This window comes from Eptatretus burgeri, chromosome 1 (assembly GCF_056783735.1).
Source record: "Eptatretus burgeri isolate ZD-2024b chromosome 1, Ebu_testis_v1, whole genome shotgun sequence".
Classification (NCBI taxonomy): Eukaryota; Metazoa; Chordata; class Myxini; order Myxiniformes; family Myxinidae; genus Eptatretus; species Eptatretus burgeri.
In genome coordinates, this window is record NC_140961.1 from 123,748,615 (window position 1) to 123,768,614 (window position 20,000).

The 20,000-nt window shown below is 42.3% G+C and overlaps 1 protein-coding gene and 1 pseudogene across 5 annotated transcripts in view; both read right to left on the reverse strand.

Annotated features, from left to right (window-relative positions):
- MSRA (methionine sulfoxide reductase A) overlaps nucleotides 1–20,000 on the reverse strand; it is a 389,740-nt gene that overhangs the window by 298,371 nt on the left and 71,369 nt on the right. The gene's annotated exons all lie outside the window — the stretch shown is intronic.
- On the reverse strand, nucleotides 16,708–16,825 carry LOC147035329 (signal recognition particle RNA; annotated as a pseudogene).

The following is a 20,000-nucleotide window of genomic DNA, read 5'->3' on the forward strand; positions in this document are numbered from 1 at the left end:
CATTTTTATGATGTTTTAAGCCTGAAATATGAGAAAATCTCAAGTCGGCGGCCATCTTGGACGCCATCTTGAATTTCTCAAAAGCCCCAAGGGAGATTCTTGGGGACTTTTAGTATGTTATTCCTGACAGTTTTCTGAATATTTCCTGAAAGTTTCAGCTTGTTATAAATTTTTTCCGGGTCTAAACCTCCTGGGCTATTAGGGCCCCCCTGCGGTTGCCTTGCGGGCACCTTGAGGCTATCTTGCGTCTGCCTTGAAAATTCTATGACTGCCGCAGGGCCCCCTTAAGGTCACCGTGCGACATCAAATCAAAGACCATAAGGCAACCCCACGTTTTCGGTCTCCACAATTTCTAAATATGCCGTGCGGCTCCCTGAAAAATAAAACATTAGTGACTGCTACATTGTGTGACCGTGGAAATACTGCGGCCGCCGTATAATTGCTAGTGGCCATAGATTTTGGAGACCCCACGGCCACCGTGGCAAATGTGACTTAGGCCTTAACGGGCAATTATTTGTGTGCCGGGCTGTGATCTTTCAGTTAGCCGTTTTTCTTTTGCTATCGTTATTTTGGACCAACCGCTTCACAACAACCACCTCCACCACCAACATCACTCTCATCAACTGCTTCACAACAATCACCTCCACCACCAACATCGCTCTCACAAAAGCCTTCACACAACCACCTCCTCCACAACCACCCTCACACAACCACCTTCTCGACAACGCCAACCACGGCCACCATCTCCTAAACCGCATCTTCCCCAATACCCAACAACGAACAACATCGCTTCACCTTCGGCTCCACGGGCGCCACCATCTTTGCGCCGGCCACGGCAAGATCGCTGCAAACAAACGCGGGGGTTTCCTCGTTGCCAGCGACGGTGATTTCTACCACGTCCGCTCTCCCTTCAGCGTCGATGATCTCTACCACGTCCGCTCGCTCCAAGCTTCGCCTCGGCATTCGGATCATGAGATCGAGAGGGGCGGAGCCAGTGGGGGTCAGAGGTGAAAGAGCGGAGATCAAATCTCACCTCACGAACCCTATAAAAAGCGCGCAGAGCGCGAAGTCAGCGAGTCGGTCGGGGTTAGGAGCGGTGTGAAGAGCAAAGTTCGAGTCCAGTGGAGGGCAGTGGAAGTCCGGGTTCAGCGAGGAGACGGAGTTGGGAGCACAGCAGCCAGCCGTGCCACGCAGAACTGCGCGTTCATGTGGGACGTGGGGAGAACCGGAGAGAGGTCGCCAGCCAGCATCGAACGGTCCGCGGTGATCGGGCTTCCGGACAGTCCGAGCAGTGCTGAGGGACGGACGGGCTCTTAAAAAGAGCATCAACTCTGAAAGAGCGAAAGACCCGTTCGTTCCTCTGAGGCTTTTCCGGCTGGGCCCGAATCGCTGGGCGTCGGACGGGGCCTGGGCCGGACCGCGGTCACGACAACTGCTGTGGGGACGGGACGTCGCGGGTCGCCCCAGCGAGGCACCTCGAAGGTGAAGGTAACCAGCCCGGCCTCACGGAGCCTCTGCGGTCATCACAGCTCCATTAAATAAAGACCCAAGAGGTCCAGTCTACCCCTCGTCTTTCCTGGAGTTTTTTTCTTTGTTGCTTTTGAATGAATGTTGTGGCACCATGTCCGTAAGTGAAAATGTGTAAGTGTACGTAATTAATAGAACGGTGGTAGTTCTTTTTCTTGCTCGCGTCCTGTCCCTACCCCTCCCCCCGCCCCCCCCATTCATTACGTGCTTGTACAGTGTATTGCTTTTGTTTGCCTCGCCTGATTACGGGCATGCCTGCATTCGTGCCATTGCAAATAAATGTGCTTGTGTGAATGTTATCCCGTTCGTTGCATCCTTTTCCCTAATTGAACTGCCATTCTGCATTCGGAATAGAGTTGGTTTTTAAATAGCTGATAAAGTGATCGGGTCCAACGGGGCTGCGCGATAAATACCCCGCTCGGTTATCCCAAAACGAAGCGAGCTGCTTAAGCGGCTAGTTTCCAAGTGGCCCCGTTGGGGTACAGTCTCTCGGTAGTCTGCCCGCGCGATTAATTCGGTATATTGACAATTCGGTGATTGACCCTGTAGCACGGGTCGAATATTGACTAGGCTGTGGTGTGCTTAAAAACACACCCGTGGCTGGTTTTCGGTGTTGATCCGGAAAGCCGCGACAAGATTGTCCGTTCGGTGGGCGAAGCGGCCGCTATTAGTTAAACGCGGTCGTTCGCACGCCGGCGGGCGGAAACCTACAACAATATATATGGGATGAAAATTGACGATTTACTTCACCTCATAATTTTGACCTTTTGACCGAAAATTCAATCGGCTTTGAGCTTGTGACTACCTCTTCCAGGTAGTTACGTTTCATGAAGATGGGAGTAAAAAAAAAAATGCAAGCTGTTGGAGATTGACGTACAGACAGACATACAGACAGACTCGACTAACCCATGTACTTGTGAATCCTCAATTTCGAAATGAGGCAGTTCACATCAATTTCCAAAATTTCAAAATGCTTCTCGTTCAATTTCCTTTTGCAATTTGTACCATCGCCCCGAGGAGAAACAAGAAAAACAATGAGCATTAATTGCTATAATATTTCATCTGCATTCATGCTCGTTGATTTGTATACCCCACGTTTCTTCGACAACCCTTGCGCCACAGCATTAATGCTTTTTCACAATTTGATTGCACAAGTTTATTTGGGGATTACTGAAAAAAGCTTCACGTCCTTTGTCCAAGAGACCATATAATGGGTAAGGGAGGCAGAAACTCAAACTCCACTTTGACCCTATTCCGTGGAAACTGTGTTGAGACAGCCATTACTTATCAAATTTGGCCAGATCGCAAATGCGCTTTTTATGTTGTCAAGGAATCAGGGGAAGAAAAGAAAATGAAAATTCGAGATAACCTCCAGAAATCTCAGTTGCAACAGGTCAAACTCGATAAATATCAAATATTTATAATAAATAAATAAATAAATAAAAACACCACTGCACCTGCATGCCACCACCCACATCACCGAAGATGAATTGCTTTTCTTCAATTTACTTGCTACTTGCATTCCCTGTCCAGGCTTCCAAAGTAATTGGCACATTTAAAGCATTTTCACTTTCACTTCAATTGAAATTATAACAAATGAGCAACAGATGGACCAATACCAGCACAAATTACAGGCAATTGCTGACGAGGCTTTTCTTGCTGCCAAAGGGAATTTGCCATTCCTGCAATTCCACACACTCACACAGTCACAAATGTGTGCAACTACCTCCCAGCTTGCACGGGTGAATGGTCTGTAACACCATGTTCTTGAAATACCTTTATGTCAAACTTGTCTAAGAGTTTTAGGATCCTGCCAAGAGGAAGAAATACAACGCCAGTTCTGAAAAATCCTGATGCAAAAACCAGGCCAGAGTAAACAATAAAATAATGTTCCAGTTTGTGTCTCCAAGTGATACAAGTATGTCTCCAAGTGATAAATATTGCTTCCCCATATCACCAGCAAATTAGCTTCATTATGTAAGCTTTTCTTTAGCTGAGTAAGCTGAGACTTTTCCACTTCACAATAACAGTACTTACAGTTGACCGGGGGCAGCTCTAGCAGGGCAGAAATTTGATGAACTGACTTGTTGGAAAGGTGGCATCCTATGACTGTGCCACGTTGGAAGTCACTGAGCTCTTCAGTATGGCCCATTCTACTGGCAATGTTTGTCTTTGGTGATTGCATGTCTGTGTGCTTCATTTTATACACCTGTCAGCAAAGGGTGTGGCTGAAATGGCCAAATCCCCAAATTAGAGGGGTATATGCATATATATATATATATATATATATATATATATATATATATATATATATATATATATATATATATATAAATATATATACATATATATATATATAAATATATATTTATATGTATATATATATATACGTATATATATATATACATTATACATATATATACAGTAGACTAGGCGTAAGTCGGCAGCGTGTAAGTCACTTCGCCTAAGTCGGCAGCGTCAAAAAGTCCCGAATTTATCTCATGTTAAGTCCCTATGAAAAAAGGGTCATCCCTCTGGAAGTCGTCATCTCAAAGTAGTCACTTCGTCTAAGTCGTCAGATGTTGTCCGTCCCCACGTAATGGAAACTCAAGTAAACCACTCCGAACTCGTCACACGGAACTGCTGCCTCGTGAGAATCCCGATATCATGGAATCGTGATGCTCGCTAATTAGTTTATACCGCCAGTGATAGGCTATTTAGAACTGCGTACACACGTTGATCGCACTGCAGGCAGGACAATGGCGACTAAGCGTAAGCTTACAACTAAGACCTACCAAGAAAAATACGACATTATCCAGTTTTGCGAGGTAAACCCACTGATGAGGAAAACAGGCAGAGCTGAGAAGTTGGACATCAAACGGCAGACATTGACGATATCTTCAAGAATAAGGGCATGATGTTTGGACAAGTGGAGAAGATCGCGAGGCCGGTGGTAAGTGTGAAACGTGTGTCCTTTGAAGATATCGATGACGCGCTCATCATCTGGTTTCGGCAAATGTCGGCTCAGCCAAATATTCGGTTGGACGGTGAAATGTTGCTGCTGAAGGCACGTAAATTCGCTGCGGACCTCGGGCCTGATGATGCCGAGACCTTGCCGATGCACTGGAAAGACAGATTCAAAGTGAGGTGGGGAATCGGCAAGGTCAAGAAGTATGGCGAATCAGGCAGCGTGGATTCGGCAGTGGTGCACGACTGGAAGGATGGCAAATTGAAAGACATCTTGGATAGGTATCAGCCTCGGGACGTGTACAATGCCGATGAGACTCGGCTTTTCTGGCAAATGCTGCCAGAAAAGTCTCTGGGGTTCGTTGGTCAATCCCGTCATGGTGATAAGCAGGCGAAGTTGTTGTCTTACAGTTGTTCATTATCTTTACTTTTGATAAACTGATTCATGAATTCCATCTTTGCTTGATCACTTTCCAACTCACCAATGAACCCCCACCTATGCCCCGAGGATTGTGTTTTCCTTTTGGTACAATAGCCGGCTCTCACACGTACGTGTCCAGGCCACGTGCGACTTCATCCTTCACCCCACAGTCATCATGAATGTTCGCATACGCGTAAGTCGTCACTTTTTTCTCGGTCCCGATGGTGACGACTTATGCCTAGTCTACTGTATATGTGTATATATATATATATATATATATAAATATATATATATATATATATATATATATATATATACATACATATATACATATATATACATATATATACATATACATACATATATATATACATATACATACATATACATATACATATACATACATATACATATACATATACATATACACATATATATATATATATATATATATATATATATATATATATATATATATATTATCCCTGTGTCGTAAGAGGTGACCAGGGTTGCGTCAGGAAGGGCATCCGGCGTAAAACATGTGCCAAATCACTATGCGGATCATACGGATGATCCGCTGTGGCGACCCCTAACGGGAGCAGCCGAAAGAAGAAGAAGAAAATATATATATATATATATTTACATATACAGCTCTGGAAAAAATTAAGAGACCACTGCAAAATTATCAGTTATTCTGGTTTTACTATTTATAGGTATGTGTTTGAGTAAAATGAACATTTTTGTTTTATTCTATAAACTGCTGACAACATGTCTCCCAAATTCCGAATAAAAATTGTCATTTAGAGCATTTATTTGCAGAAAATGACAACTGGTCAAAATAACAACAAAGATTCAGTGTTTTCAGACCTCAAATAATACAAACAAAACAAGTTCATATTCATTTTTAAACAACACAATACTAATGTTTTAACTTGGAAAGAGTTCAGAAATCAATATTTTGTGGAATAACCCTGATTTTCTATCACAGCTTTCATGAGTCTTTCACATTGCTGTTGGGTGACTTTATGCCACTACTGGCACAAAAATTCAAGCCGCTCGGCTTTGTTTGATGGCTTGTGACCATCCATCTTCCTCTCGATCACATTCCAGAGGTTTTCAATGCGGTTCAGGTCTGGAGATTGGGCTGGCCATGACAGGGTCTTGATCTGATGGTCCTCCATCCACACCTTGATTGACCTGGCTGTGTGGTATGGAGCATTGTCCTGCTGGAAAAACCAATCTTCAGAGTTGGGGAACATTGTCAGAGCAGAAGGAAGCAAGTGTTCTCCCAGGACAACCTTGGACGTGGCTTGATTCATGAGTCCTTCACAAAGACAAATCTGCCCGATTCCAGCCTTGCTGAAGCACCCCCAGATCATCACCGATCCTCCACCAATTATCACAGTGGGTGTGAGACACTGTGGCTTTTAAGCCTCTCCACTTCTCCATCTAACCATTGGACGACCAGGTGTTGGGCAAAGCTGAAAATTGGACTCATCAGAGAAGATGACCTTACTCCAGTCCTCTACGGTCCAATCCTTATGGTCTTTTGCAAACCTCAGCCTGGCTCTTCTTTGCTTCTCATTGATGAAGGGCTTTTTCTAGCTTTGCACGACTTCAGCCCTGCCCCTAGGAGCCTGCTTCGAACCGTCCTCGCCGTGCACTGCACCCCAGCTGCCGTTTGCCATTCTTTTTGCAGGTCACTTGATGTCATCCTATGGTTGTTGAGTGACATTCGAATGAGTTGGCGGTCATCCCAGTCAATGGAAAGTCGTTTTCACCCTCTGCCAGTCTGTAGCTTTGTTGTCCCCAATGTCTGCTGCTTGACCTTGTTCTTATGAACCGCCGTCTTTGAAATTTTAAGGATGGAAGCAACGTGACGCTCACTGTATCCCTCTGCCAGTAAAGCCAGAATTGAACGCTTCTTTTCCTCACTCAAAACTTTTCTTTTCAACTCTTTTGGCATGGTCAATAGTTATTTTTAGCGCTGTTTTTGCATCCATCTGGTCCTATTGCAAGAGGAGAGTGATGACCACAGCAGTGGTTTTTATACTTTTCCTTGTTAAATAAGATTTGGTTCAGGTGATCACCTAATCAGTCCCTCACGAAGTAGAATGAGGTGTGTCTGTTTTGGAATTCAACAAACACTGGAATGGAATGGCTGCCATCTACGTAGAGATGCTGATTTAATTTTTTTTTGGAGTGGTCTCTTATTTTTTTTTTCCAGAGCTGTACATATATATACACATACACATATACATATACATATACATATACGTATACGTATACATATACATATACATATACATATACATATACATATACATATACATATACATATACATATACATATACATATACATATACATATACATATACATATACATATACATATACATATACATATACATATACATATAGCCTGGTGTTGGCGCAGTGGTTAGGGCAGCGGCTTGGGATCCAAAAGGTCCTGAGTTCAAGCCCCGTTAGGCCACTGAATTAATACACCAGGGGTTGGGTTGACTCAGCCTGTCATCCTTCCGAGGTCGGCGAAATGAGTACCAGTGTACTGGGCTGGTGTATACCCCGGTGAAAATAGGTGTACCATATCCCTGTGCCGTAAGAGGTGACCAGGGTTGCGTCAGGAAGGGCATCCGGCGTAAAAAACATGTGCCAAATCACTATGCGGATCATACGGATGATCCGCTGTGGCGACCCCTAACGGGACCAGCCGAAAGAAGAAGAAGATATATATATATATATATACATATATATATATATATATATATATATATATATATATATATATATATATATATATATATATATATACATATATATATATATATATACATATATATATACACATATACATATACATATACATATACATATATATATATATATATATACATATACATATACATATACATATATATATATATATATATATATATACATATACATATACATATACATATATATATTTTTACATATACATATACATATATATATTTTTATATATATATATATATATATATATATATATATATATATATATATATATATATATATATATATATATATATATATATATATATATATATATATATATATATATATATATATATATATATATATATATATATATATATATATATATATATATACACACACACATATATACACATACCAGGCGTAGTGGCGTGCGCCTGTAATCCAGCTACTCGGAGGCTTAGGTTGGAGGATCACTTGAGGACGGGCACTCTGCACTGGGCTGCGCTACCGTAGGGCAGCCCGGAGTCATGGCGAAACCCAATCCTTATCCCTGTATCGTAAGAGGTGACCAGGGTTGCGTCAGGAAGGGCATCCGGCGTAAAACCTGTGCCAAATCAGTATGCGGATCATAACGGATGATCCGCTGTGGCGACCCCTAACGGGAGCAGCCGAAAGACGAACACACGTATATATATATATATATATATATATATATATATATATATATATATATATATATATATATATATATATATATATATATATATATATATATATATATATATATATATATATATATATATATATATATATATATATATATATATATATATATATATATATCCAAACTTGTATAAGCAAATGATACATGTACATAAATGATTTATAAATGGCACGTTATTTATATAGTGCAGTTTCATCAACTCGTGACTTTGAAGCCCTTCAGCTTATAAAATGGCTAATGATGCCCAAATAACTGTTATTGGTGTGGCCAGATTGTATTGTGACTCCTCCATCATGGCGTTCATCCAAGGTCAGACCACTTCAAAAATTCCACTTCTACATGTCTCGACTACTTAATAACAATCGTGATACTTCCTGGTTGTGTTTGTTTTTATTTGTTCTTGTTTTTGCATACATTGTCGAGGCTTGTATGAAAGCTAACACACAACACACAGCAAGGGGGGCATGAGACAAGAGGGATGGGAGAGGGAAGGACAAAACAGTGGGGAACAGAGACATTAGGAGATCTGTGGAAGGGAGAGGGATTGGGGGGGGAACAGGGTATACAAGATGGACACCACAGAGACTTTCAGTTGGGAAAGCAGGGAATTTGAACGTGGATTTGGGGTGGATTAACGGGCGTAGAAACGATCGAGGTTTTGGATGGGGGAAGATAAGAGGTGGTGGTGAACGGCTGTTTTGAAGGCCTGGAGGGAGGAGTGAGATTGAAGAGTGTGTGGGAGATTATTCCAAATGCGAGAAAAAAGAGGAATGAAAGAGTAAAGGTGAGTCGTGATTCGTAATTTTGGTTGTTTCACCAGAAGGGGGTTGTTGGCGGACCTTGAGCACCCTGCACAAATATAGGGGGGGGGGGATATCGCAGACAGAGCAAGGGGGGGATATCGCAGACAGAGCAGGGGGGGGTGAGACCAGAGAGGAGACAGTGGAAGACAAAGTCCACTGACCTGACGGTGGTTCGAGAGTGAAAGGCCCAAAGACTCAGCCTCATCGCGGGAGATGCCAATGATCCTAAACACCTTGGTTTTCAAAGTGTGAAGCCGAGAAAGGTGAGAGGCAGGAGCACCACCCGGAGGGTAGAGCATTACTCCACCAGGCTGCGGACGAAAGCTTTGTATGCAGTCAGGAGATGAAGTAGGCCGAGCAAAGACTTTGCCTGATGGAGGCTTCTCAGTCGGAGACTGGCTTTGGAGGTCAGGTTGGAAATGTGGCTTTCCCAGGAAAGATCATGGCAGATCGTGAGACCCAGAAGCGTGAATGAAAGGACTTCTTCCAGAGGATTGTTGAGAAAGTATTTGGGGGGGGGGGGGTTCCAAACGGTCCTTTCAGAGAGACATCGTGAGAGTGTGAGATTTTTCAGGATTGAAAGACATGTTCCACGTGTTGGCCCAGTTTGTGACTTTACCCAGATCTGCAGAGAGCAAAGAAGGTGCTGCATGCCGGTCTGAGGGATGACAGAGGGTAGAGTAATCAGCAAAGAGATAAAGATGATTTTCCAGAGAGTAGGAGAGATCATTGATGAAAACCAGAAAAAGAACAGGGCCCAGAACGGTGTCTTGAGAAACTCCTGCCTGGACAGGAAGAGGGGATGCAAGAACTCCATTTAGGGCCACACGTTGGCTGCGACAAGAGAGGAAGTCTGTGAGCCATGAGTGGAGATGGCCTTGGATACCATAGGAATCCATTGTTGGGTGAAACACAATGTGCTCATGTTGCAGAATACAGTTGTGGGTTCCAAATACAATCTGGCCTCACCAATCAACCAATCACACACAGGATCACATGTCTAGTGTCGACACTGCCTGGAAGAATGCAATGGCAAACCACTTCCTTACATGCAAAGAAAACAATGATTAGAAATCTAAGAGATAAAGCTCTTGGATAAAGCTCTTGAAAACACCCATATGGATACTGGGGCCGAGCAAAGCGTTTTGATGAGTAGGAGTGGTCGTTATTACAGGAGTGGGTCAAACCAACAAGGAAATCCAGTCGCTTCGGTAGCCAGAACTGAAATTCAAACTCTGAGCTTCTGAAACGTTCACAAAATTGGAACATGGAATTCAAGGTCAATCAATCAGGGAAGTTGGATGTAATAAAGTGAGAAATGTAGAGGACAAGAACTGAAAAATTGGGGATAAGGGAACTTGGATGGATTTCTTTGGGGCAGAGAAATGCCCACTGATCAAGCAGGTTTCAGAAGAGTTTCGAGATCTTGCCTGTAGAATCAGCAGGTTTCGAGACCAAATCGCAAATCTGAGGTTGATCATGGAAAAACAAACAAACAAGGGAATATTAAAGGAAGGTGTAAAAAGCAGAGCTTTCGATTGTGTTGATCATGAATTGAAGTGGATTTTGCGGAGAGAAATGGAGATGTCCGATATGTCTGATGAGAAGCCTGCACACAAAACAAGAAGCGACAGTAAGAAGACAGAGAATGGTTTGGAATTGGAAAAGGGGTTCGACAAGGGTACATTCTCTCCCCTTACGTGTTCAATCCATGTGAAAAGTAAATAGTTTTGTTTAAGCTGCTCAAATATCCATCCTCATCTGAGAACCAGATGTAAGGAACAAAAATGGGTCAAAGAGTCTTTTCGGAAAATTCAACTTGCATTCACAAAGGGAAACTGCTTTTGCGTCTTAAAAGGAGTAAACTTTAAATAATGAGTACTGCCTGTCCTAATTAATGCATAGATATGAAGCATGGACGCGAAATGCAGAAATTATGAGGAAGTTATCGACGACTAAGAAGCATATGAAAAGATGTCTGCTCAGAACAACAAAAGCAGACAGGAAAATAAACGAGCTGGCTAGAGGGGGGGGGGCAAACAAGAGTATGTGACATTGAAAAAAGTAAAGAAACTAGAACAGCAATGGGTCGAAACTAAACTATAACAGCAAGAGTGGACCATCGTTGGAACAATAGAATATGAAATGGATCCCAAAGGACAAAAAAATTTTTTTTAACTATCAAGGAGGTCTCTTGTAAGATGGCAAAATGAAGTTAACAAGTTCTTGGAGCATGTTGGATACAACTTGGCAAACACACGTTTGTGGACAAATCTTGGCGAGGCCTTCATAAATATCCTCTGTCAATCCACCAATTCTGAAAACACGAGACTGGCAGGTTTCAATCAAGATGAAATCATCAGCATTGAAGATGCGGATTCATATAAAGACAGCAGTGATGAGGCTTATAAAAGCCTTAGATGGTCAAAGAGAAATTACCCAGCTGGTTCACCAACAACCTACAAGGAGTGAATGATCTACCTGCCCTACTTGGTGTGATCTAGATTGTGTTCTGCTAATCCACACACTGTTTCATATGAATGCCCTCTGAGCAACTCTAGGAAGGGCACAAAATGTTAACTATGAAAAGGCAGCACTACAAGAATCCCTCAATCAAACTTAGCACAAACACAAACACATTATATTTTCACAACGTATAATCAAGAGAATTTGGTGGAAGAAATGTTTCATTAATTAATTATCAAATGCCAGGGGTGAAGTGCATCTACCTTTATGTGACAGTCCAAATTGCTTAATAGGTCCTAAAAATTTCCAGCTGATGCAGTCACAAAATCTGCACATATATTGATGGTCAAAATGCTGTGCCGGAAGCACACACACACACACACACACACACACACACACACACACACACACACACACACACACACACACACACACACACACACACGACAGACGTTTCCGTTGTACTTTACCACTTCGGAGCGATAGGAACAACATGGCCGAAGACAAAAGTGTTGGCTGCAGGAAACGGTCATGTGGAACAGAAAGAGCCTTTGGGAAGTCACTGCCACAAGACTGCTAATTATGTTGAAGAACAAGAAGTGTCTGAAAATTGTGTTACGATCCATATGTTTTAAGGCATGCTTGGAAAGTTCTTGGTAAAAATGAATGAATGAATAAATAAATAAATAAATAAATAAATAACATTTCTTGAGGCTTCTCCAGCTGTTACAAAAACTACTCCAGCTTCATTTCAAAAATAAAAAAGGAGCTCCTCGAATGCTGCATCGAGTGCAATCCATCATTGGCCTGAGGAAGCTCTGATGCGGTACACATCTTGGTGCAGAAGAGATTGTGCGTCGAGACCTGCAGAATCAAACCAGCTCACACATCGCATCGTATGGCAAGAGAATCTTGTGGAAGAAACGTTTCGTTCTCATCAGCTGCTGCCGATTGATCCTCTGAGAAACAGCTCAGAGAATCAATCAGAAACAGGCTGATACGGAGGCTTTGGATGAGCCACTTTGCATCTGCGTGGTCAGGCATGCAGCAAACTCAATGTATCTTTGAAGAAGTGACCAAAGTAAAATTTAATCATTCTGATGAAGACATATGGACCCGTAACAATCATTAGAAAGCTTGGAGTGAAAAAAAAATTAACAAAGGCGTTTGGTTTGCATACAGAATCCCTAATTACACAAGCTCTATGATTAAATTTAATGTTAGCACTTAGCATTTGTCCTGTTTGTTCTTGCATTGTTACTAGCATACGTGTATTGCCTGCTTATTGTTGCGGTCAATGCATAATATGCATGCAAGAAGTATGAAGTAGGCGCGGCAGTTTCCTGTGAATCAATCAATTTCCAGTGGTGACCAGGACGGGAATGCAAGAGTACCCAGAGTGTAAAACAAAAGTACACTACACTGTCAATCGTATTGTGTGTGACGTTCTATTTGAATAAAAAGCAGAAAAATGATAAACTTACAGAGGTCCCCTTCAAAAAATAGAACACATTTACAAAAGGACATTAAAAAGAACAGTGTAGCTATGACGCGACATGAAACGTCATGAAGATGAAGCCTTGGCTCGATTCCCTCAAACAAGTCCCAACAGCCTCAATTTAAATAAAAACATTTTGGGATTTTTTTTATTTTAAAGCAAAAAAAAAAAGCTTTCAATGGTTCACTTTGAGCAATGGCCAATCGTCACATGAAAAACAAGGCTCATTCACCACTTTTCTTTGGAATGAGAAAAAAGTGATTTCACAATTTCCAAAGCGATTTCTCATTGAAATTCCAAACAGGTTGAGCATCATGTGTTTAAAAATTACAACAAACCGGTATTTGTAAAATGATAAAATCCATCACAATCATGCACTTGCTTTTTTAGGGGGTGGAGGGGAGGAATTTGACCTCAACTCAGAGACCACAACAAAACTTGTTTTCAAAACTATGCAAATACCAACCGCCCAACTATAAACACAATTGCAGCTGGTGCAGAGACTGAACATGGCAGAGATCTCAATACAGCTGACCGCGATTTCAACGAAAATCTTTCGAACAATTTCAACGAAAATGCATTCTAGTCTTTCAAAGAGTGTCTGAGTCGGAACAAGTTAATATTCAACTTGCTCCAATTGAATCTTGCAGGGGTTCTCAATAGTCCCAGTTGTCAACACGGCACATGGGAAAGATGACAGGAAGCGACATGCACGTACTGTATTCTAAAATAAATATTAATCATTTAATAAGGCACAAACAGAGATGGAAAAACAGAGACAAAGACAGACAATAAACTAGAAGGGCACTCGGTAGGGCGCATACCTCCGCCACGTAATGCCTGATCCACAAGAACATATGGGGCCCAATACATTTTTGAAATATCACGTTATACAGTACGATATTGTTTTTGGGTCCATCTCTCAATTGTGAAGAATCTCTTAAAAAATTATCAGATCCAGATTCGGATCTTCACCAAAATCGAAATCAATTCTTCCTTGTCACACACCCAAACTGTCCACCAAGTTTTATCCAAATCCGTGTAGCCTGGTGTTGGCTCAGTGGTTTGGGTGGTGGCTTGGGATCCTTGGGTCCTGAGTTCAAACCCCGTCGGCCGCTGAATTAATACACCAGGGGGTTGACTCAGCCTGTCATCCTTCCGAGGTCAGCAAAATGAGTACCAGTTCCAGTGTGTGTACTGGTAGAGGGGCACCGCATCAGCGACACAGTCGTGCTTCAAGAAATGATAGCTACCCCGGCAACTAAGCTGCCATACGACCACCACCATCCAAATCCGTCCACAACTTTTTGAGATATCCTGTTCATGGAGACAGAGACAGACAGACAGGGGTGAAAACACAACTTCCGCCCACCTTCGGTGGTGGAGGAAAAAAAAATGTTGTATACATTGTCGAGGCTCATATAAGAGCTAACACAAAGAACATACAACAAAGGGAGGAGACAAATAGGGGCGGGAGAGGGAAGCACAAAACAGTGGGGAACAGACACATTCGGAGATCTGTGGAAGGAAGAAGGATGGAGTGGGATATACAGGGTAAACAAGATGGACACAACAGGGACTTTCAGGAAGGAAAGCAGGGAATTTGAAGGAGGTGGGTTTGGGGTGGATTAATGGGGATAGAATCAATGAAGGTAATCAACGAAGTAAAAATGAGTGAGTGATTTGGCATATTTTGCCCCAAGGGGCATCTGTTAATTATATATTATGTAATTCTGGAAATTTATTAATTTACAAGGGATAACAAAAAAAAATTGTGAAAAAAATGGACAATATAGTGTATGTATATAACGGAGCAAATGTACTGTATGTCCAGCCACTAACCCAAGCAACTGTATGTCTCGTAAATGCGTACTGTTAGAACATCAATTGCACGGTGAATACATCTATCAATTATGTACAGTTTGAACAAACCTTTTAAACCTTTCGACTGCCAAGGAACCTTATACCTTCAGAGACCCTTTCGAGTCTTAAGACATTTTAGGCCCTTTAGACGCCATTAGACATTTACCTCCTTTTGAGCCCCGAGACCCCTACATACCCTCTAAAATGCCCAATACCCTTTAAGACCTTTAAGACTCCCTCCAAAAAAAACCCTTAAGGCCCTCAACACTCCAATACCCTTTAGACCCTTCACAACCCCAAGACCATTTAAGAACTTTAAACCCCGAAGATCCTATACAACCCAAAAACCCTTGAAGACCCCAACACCCTTGATGACCCCCCCTCCCCCAAGACCCTTGATGACCCCAAGACCCTTGACCCCTAAGATGCTTTAGACCCCTTTAGACCCCAAAGGCACTTTTGGACTCCTAATACCTTATTTCTTAGTTTATGGTCAAGGCTCGTGGGAGAGCAAGAACACAGAACAGATCAGGCCACAACATCATAAAGTGAAGAGCAGAAGAAAGGGGAAATGCCAACTGCAGGGCGGAGGGTGAAAGTAGACTGAGACGGACAAACAATGGATGCAATTAATGATGAAGGGTAGCAGAGAACACAAAAAAGTGGAAAAGATGGAGACATCAGCAAAATTTTGCGAGGGTGGGTGGTGATTTAACGGATGTAGAAAAGATTATGGTTTTGGATGGGGGATGACTGGATATTATGGTGAACAGCTGTCTTGATTGTGCAATGGGGGAAGAATGAGAATGAAGATAATGTGGAAGATGGTTCCAAAGGAGGTGAAAAAGAGGAATAAATGAGTGGAAGTGAGCAGTGGTTTCGGATTTAGGAAATTTCACGAGGAGGAGGTTGCTGGTGGACCACGTGCTTCCTACAAATGCCTGGAGGGACAAAGCACGGAGAGGTCAGAGGGTGAAAAATCAGAAATGAGGCGGAAAAAGACAGAGACCACCAGGGTTAGCGATGGAAAAGTGAAAGGCCCATAGACTCAGCTTCATCATGAGAGATTCCAGTGATCTCGAAAGCCTTGGGTTTCATGGCATCAAACTGAGCAAGATGTGAGGCAGGGGAGCCAGCCCAGAGGCGAGAGCAGCGCTCCATAAAGCTGCCAATGAAGACCTTGTAGGTGGCTCAGAGATCACGTGTGCCAAGGAAGGACTTTGCACGATGGAGGATGCCCAATTTTGAAACGTGGCTTGCCCAAGAGAGATCATGGCTGAGAGTAAAGTCCCACGTGGCAAAGAGAAAACGGTGTCAATGACAACAATTTCACCCCAAAAGGCAATTTTTTTGTGATTTTATTGTTGGCAAACCACAGGAATTTTTGAAGATGTCAATTTGAAACTTACACAGCTTATTTGTACACATGTGTAGTGTACGAGAATAAAAATCGGGTCAAAATTAGTCAAAGGTCAATGCCATCCAAAACCTGTAAAACACCTATTTGGTGGCAATTAGAAAAGGTTGTTCGTCTTTCGGCGGCTCCCGTTAGGGGTCGCCACAGCGGATCATCCGTTATGATCCGCATACTGATTTGGCACAGGTTTTATGCCGGATGCCCCTCCTGACGCAACCCTGGTCGCCTCTTATGACACAGGGATAAGGATTGGGTTTCGCCATGATTCCGGGCTGCCCAGCGCAGAGCTCCCGTCCTCAAGCGATCCTCCAACCCAAGCCTCCGAGTAGCCGGATTACAGGCGCACGCCACTGCGCCCGGATGGCAATTAGAAAATGTATCAACTAAATTTGTGAATCATAACATTCCATGAGGTAACACTTGATAGGTCAAATTTTCTAAATCACAAAATTGCTGCTTCCACGGCAACTATTATTTATTTGTATTTCACAACTATCATGCTATTATATGGCCAACATATCACCAACGAGAGTTCTTTTTAATCACTGTCATTTTTTTACTATTTCCAAAGGATGAATCAAAAAATATAACATATAGTTTGTGTCTAAGAAAGTGTTTGTTTGTTTGTTTTAATCGAGAAAACCGTCTATATTTGTTCATTTCTTGGAATGTATTGTTAAAAAAAAAACCACATGTTTTTATTGCTTTCTATCAATTTTCCCAGTTTTTGGGAATTTCTCAGAAAACTGGTAATTATTGGTGAAAGTGCTTTAGAAACGGGTGATGATGAGTGAAAGTGCCTTGGAAAATGGTAATTATTGGCAAAGTGTCTTAGAAGTGCTTTGACCCAAACCCCCCATAATCATACGACTCACCGGCACATTCCATGGTATTCTTGATGCTCTCGGCTAAACTATATATTTAAATTTAATGGAATCTATGGAATCTATTTATATTTCACTCAAACCTAGAAGTGTATGTATATGCACCTGTGTTGATGTTGAATTTATTGTACATGTTGGTTTAATCTTACTTGAGATTAATTAATTATTGGGAGTGTGCCTGACTAGCTCCCATCGATGTTTTAGCCAGTGTGTATTGTTCACAAAACAAACTGCATTACTTGGGTTTCTTTACATTACATTTTATGTAAAGTGCATAGAGATATTTTAGCAAATGTTATGAGGGCTAGATAAATTATAATTATGATTACAGGTTAAAATAAAAAAATAAAAAAACCTGGCCAATTGATAAAATACACAAAGGGGCTGCCATCAGACATCAACCCATCAAAGTTTTATGTTTAAGACTATGAAACCAGCAAATGAAAGGACAAGAAAAAGGAAGAAATCGGCTTGAACCTGCCGCTCTCACAAACACTCTGCACATGATAATGCAATAGTTTTCAGGACATAATGGCAGACTCAGGTGGCTGTTTAAAAATACCGCATCATAGATGGGACCTCCTTACACACAATAGTGCAAAAAAGAAAACAGTGCCACAAGAGAAAGAGCCAAACAAAAATGAACAAAACAATAAAGGAACATTTATCTGTCATAAATTTACAGCAGGACAAAACACGGGTAGTCTTGAAAGAAGCAAGAGATAAAACGAAGCGATAAAAATTACCCCCGGTTGGGGGTGACGGTCATCTCTGAAGCTCTGTAGATGTGGATCTCTGATCGGCTTAGAATGACTTCGATGTCGTCTTGTCTTTTGGTTCAACGGACAGATGAAAGCCCGGGAGTAAAAAGGATAGAAAACCTCAGAAATCAAACGACATTTCTGAGTTATCCGGAGATAGATTTTGAAAATGGTTGATTTGGAACATTTATGATCAATGTGTCTTCAAAGGGATAGAAACCGGACCTCAGAAATCAAACCGCATTTCTGAGTCATAAATGGCGGATGATATTTTGACAATGGATGATTTCACAAGTTTACAGCATCGCTGACCTTGACATTGACCTTCAATCAGGTCTAAAGTCATACCATCGTGCATCACCCATCGACCCCTACCTACATACCAAGTTTCATCAAAATCGGGCGAAATTTTTTTGACCGTATCAAATCGATGATTTTTCCAACTTTGAAGACATATGCGTGACTCGATAACCAGGATGAATTTTAAAAAACCGGCCTGACCAAATTTAGATATTGTTCCATATTATCAGAATCCGAAGAAATTTCGAAGATCGGATCATAAACGGCAGAGGAGATAGATTTTGAAAATGGACGATTTCACAAATTTAGAGTGACCTTGTCGTTGACTTGATCTTCAATCAGGTCAAAAGTCATACCGTCGTGCATCACTCATCGACCCCTACCTACATACCAATTTTCATCAAGATCGGGCGAATTTATTTTTTACCGTATCACATCGACAATTTTTCCAACTTTGAAGACATGTGACTCGATAACCAGGATGAATTTTAAAAAACCGGCCTGACCAAATTTAGATATTGTTCCATATTATCAGAATCCGAAGGAATTGCGAAGATCGGATCATAAACGGCGGAGGAGATAGATTTGTGCGGAATGGATTATCTCAGCACGTGTTCTAAACATATTATCTCAGCACGTGTTCTAAACAGGGTCGTGTAATGATTTGGACTGCACTTAAGCGGCGATGGAGCGGTACCTGTGCGGGAGGACGAAAGTCCGAGTCTTCAGGTCCTTGGTACTTCCAGTCTTGCTCTATGGATGCGAGACTTGGACTCTGACCAAGGATCTGAGACGGAGACTTAATTCCTTTGGTACCAGGTCTCTTCAGAGAATTCTTGGCTATCGCTGGTCGGATTTTGTGTCCAACGAGCGGTTGCTGAGAGAGACTCGGATGAGATTTGTTACCTGCATTGTCCGTGAGCGTCAGTTGCGGCTGTATGGACATGTGGCTCGTTTTCCTGACGCTGATCCTGCTCACCAGATTCTCTCAGCGAGGGAGTCTCATGAGTGGAGGAGGCCAGTGGGCCGACCACGTGCCTCATGGTTGCAACAGGTTGACCATCATCTCAAGGAGATGGGGATGGGCCTGGCATCTGCCTGGGGGATGGCCAGACGGAGGCCCCTGGAGTACCGGCGGAAAGTGGACGCAGCGACGCGCTGTTCTGGCACATGCTCCCATACCTGACCTGACCTGAGATAGATTTTGAAAATGGACGATTTCACAAATTTAGAGTGACCTTGACCTTCGATCGAGTCAAAGGTCATACCGTCGTGCATCCGTCATCGAAATCTACCCACATACCAAATATCAAGAAAATCGGAAGAAAAAATGGGGACGTACGGACGGACGTACGGATATTGAGACTGGTTTTATGAGGTCATCTCGTTAGAGATGAAATGGGATACACGGGAATATATAGCAAAAATATAGAGCAGGTGGCCGTAAAATCCCACTAATATATAAACTACCGTCTAAACCCCCCCCCCCGGCCAAGGGGCGTCACCACCTAGCCTATAACCTTCCCGGGGCACGTCCCGACATTTCTTGTTGCGGAGGTTATCTCTCACCTTTCACTGTTCAGGAGATTAG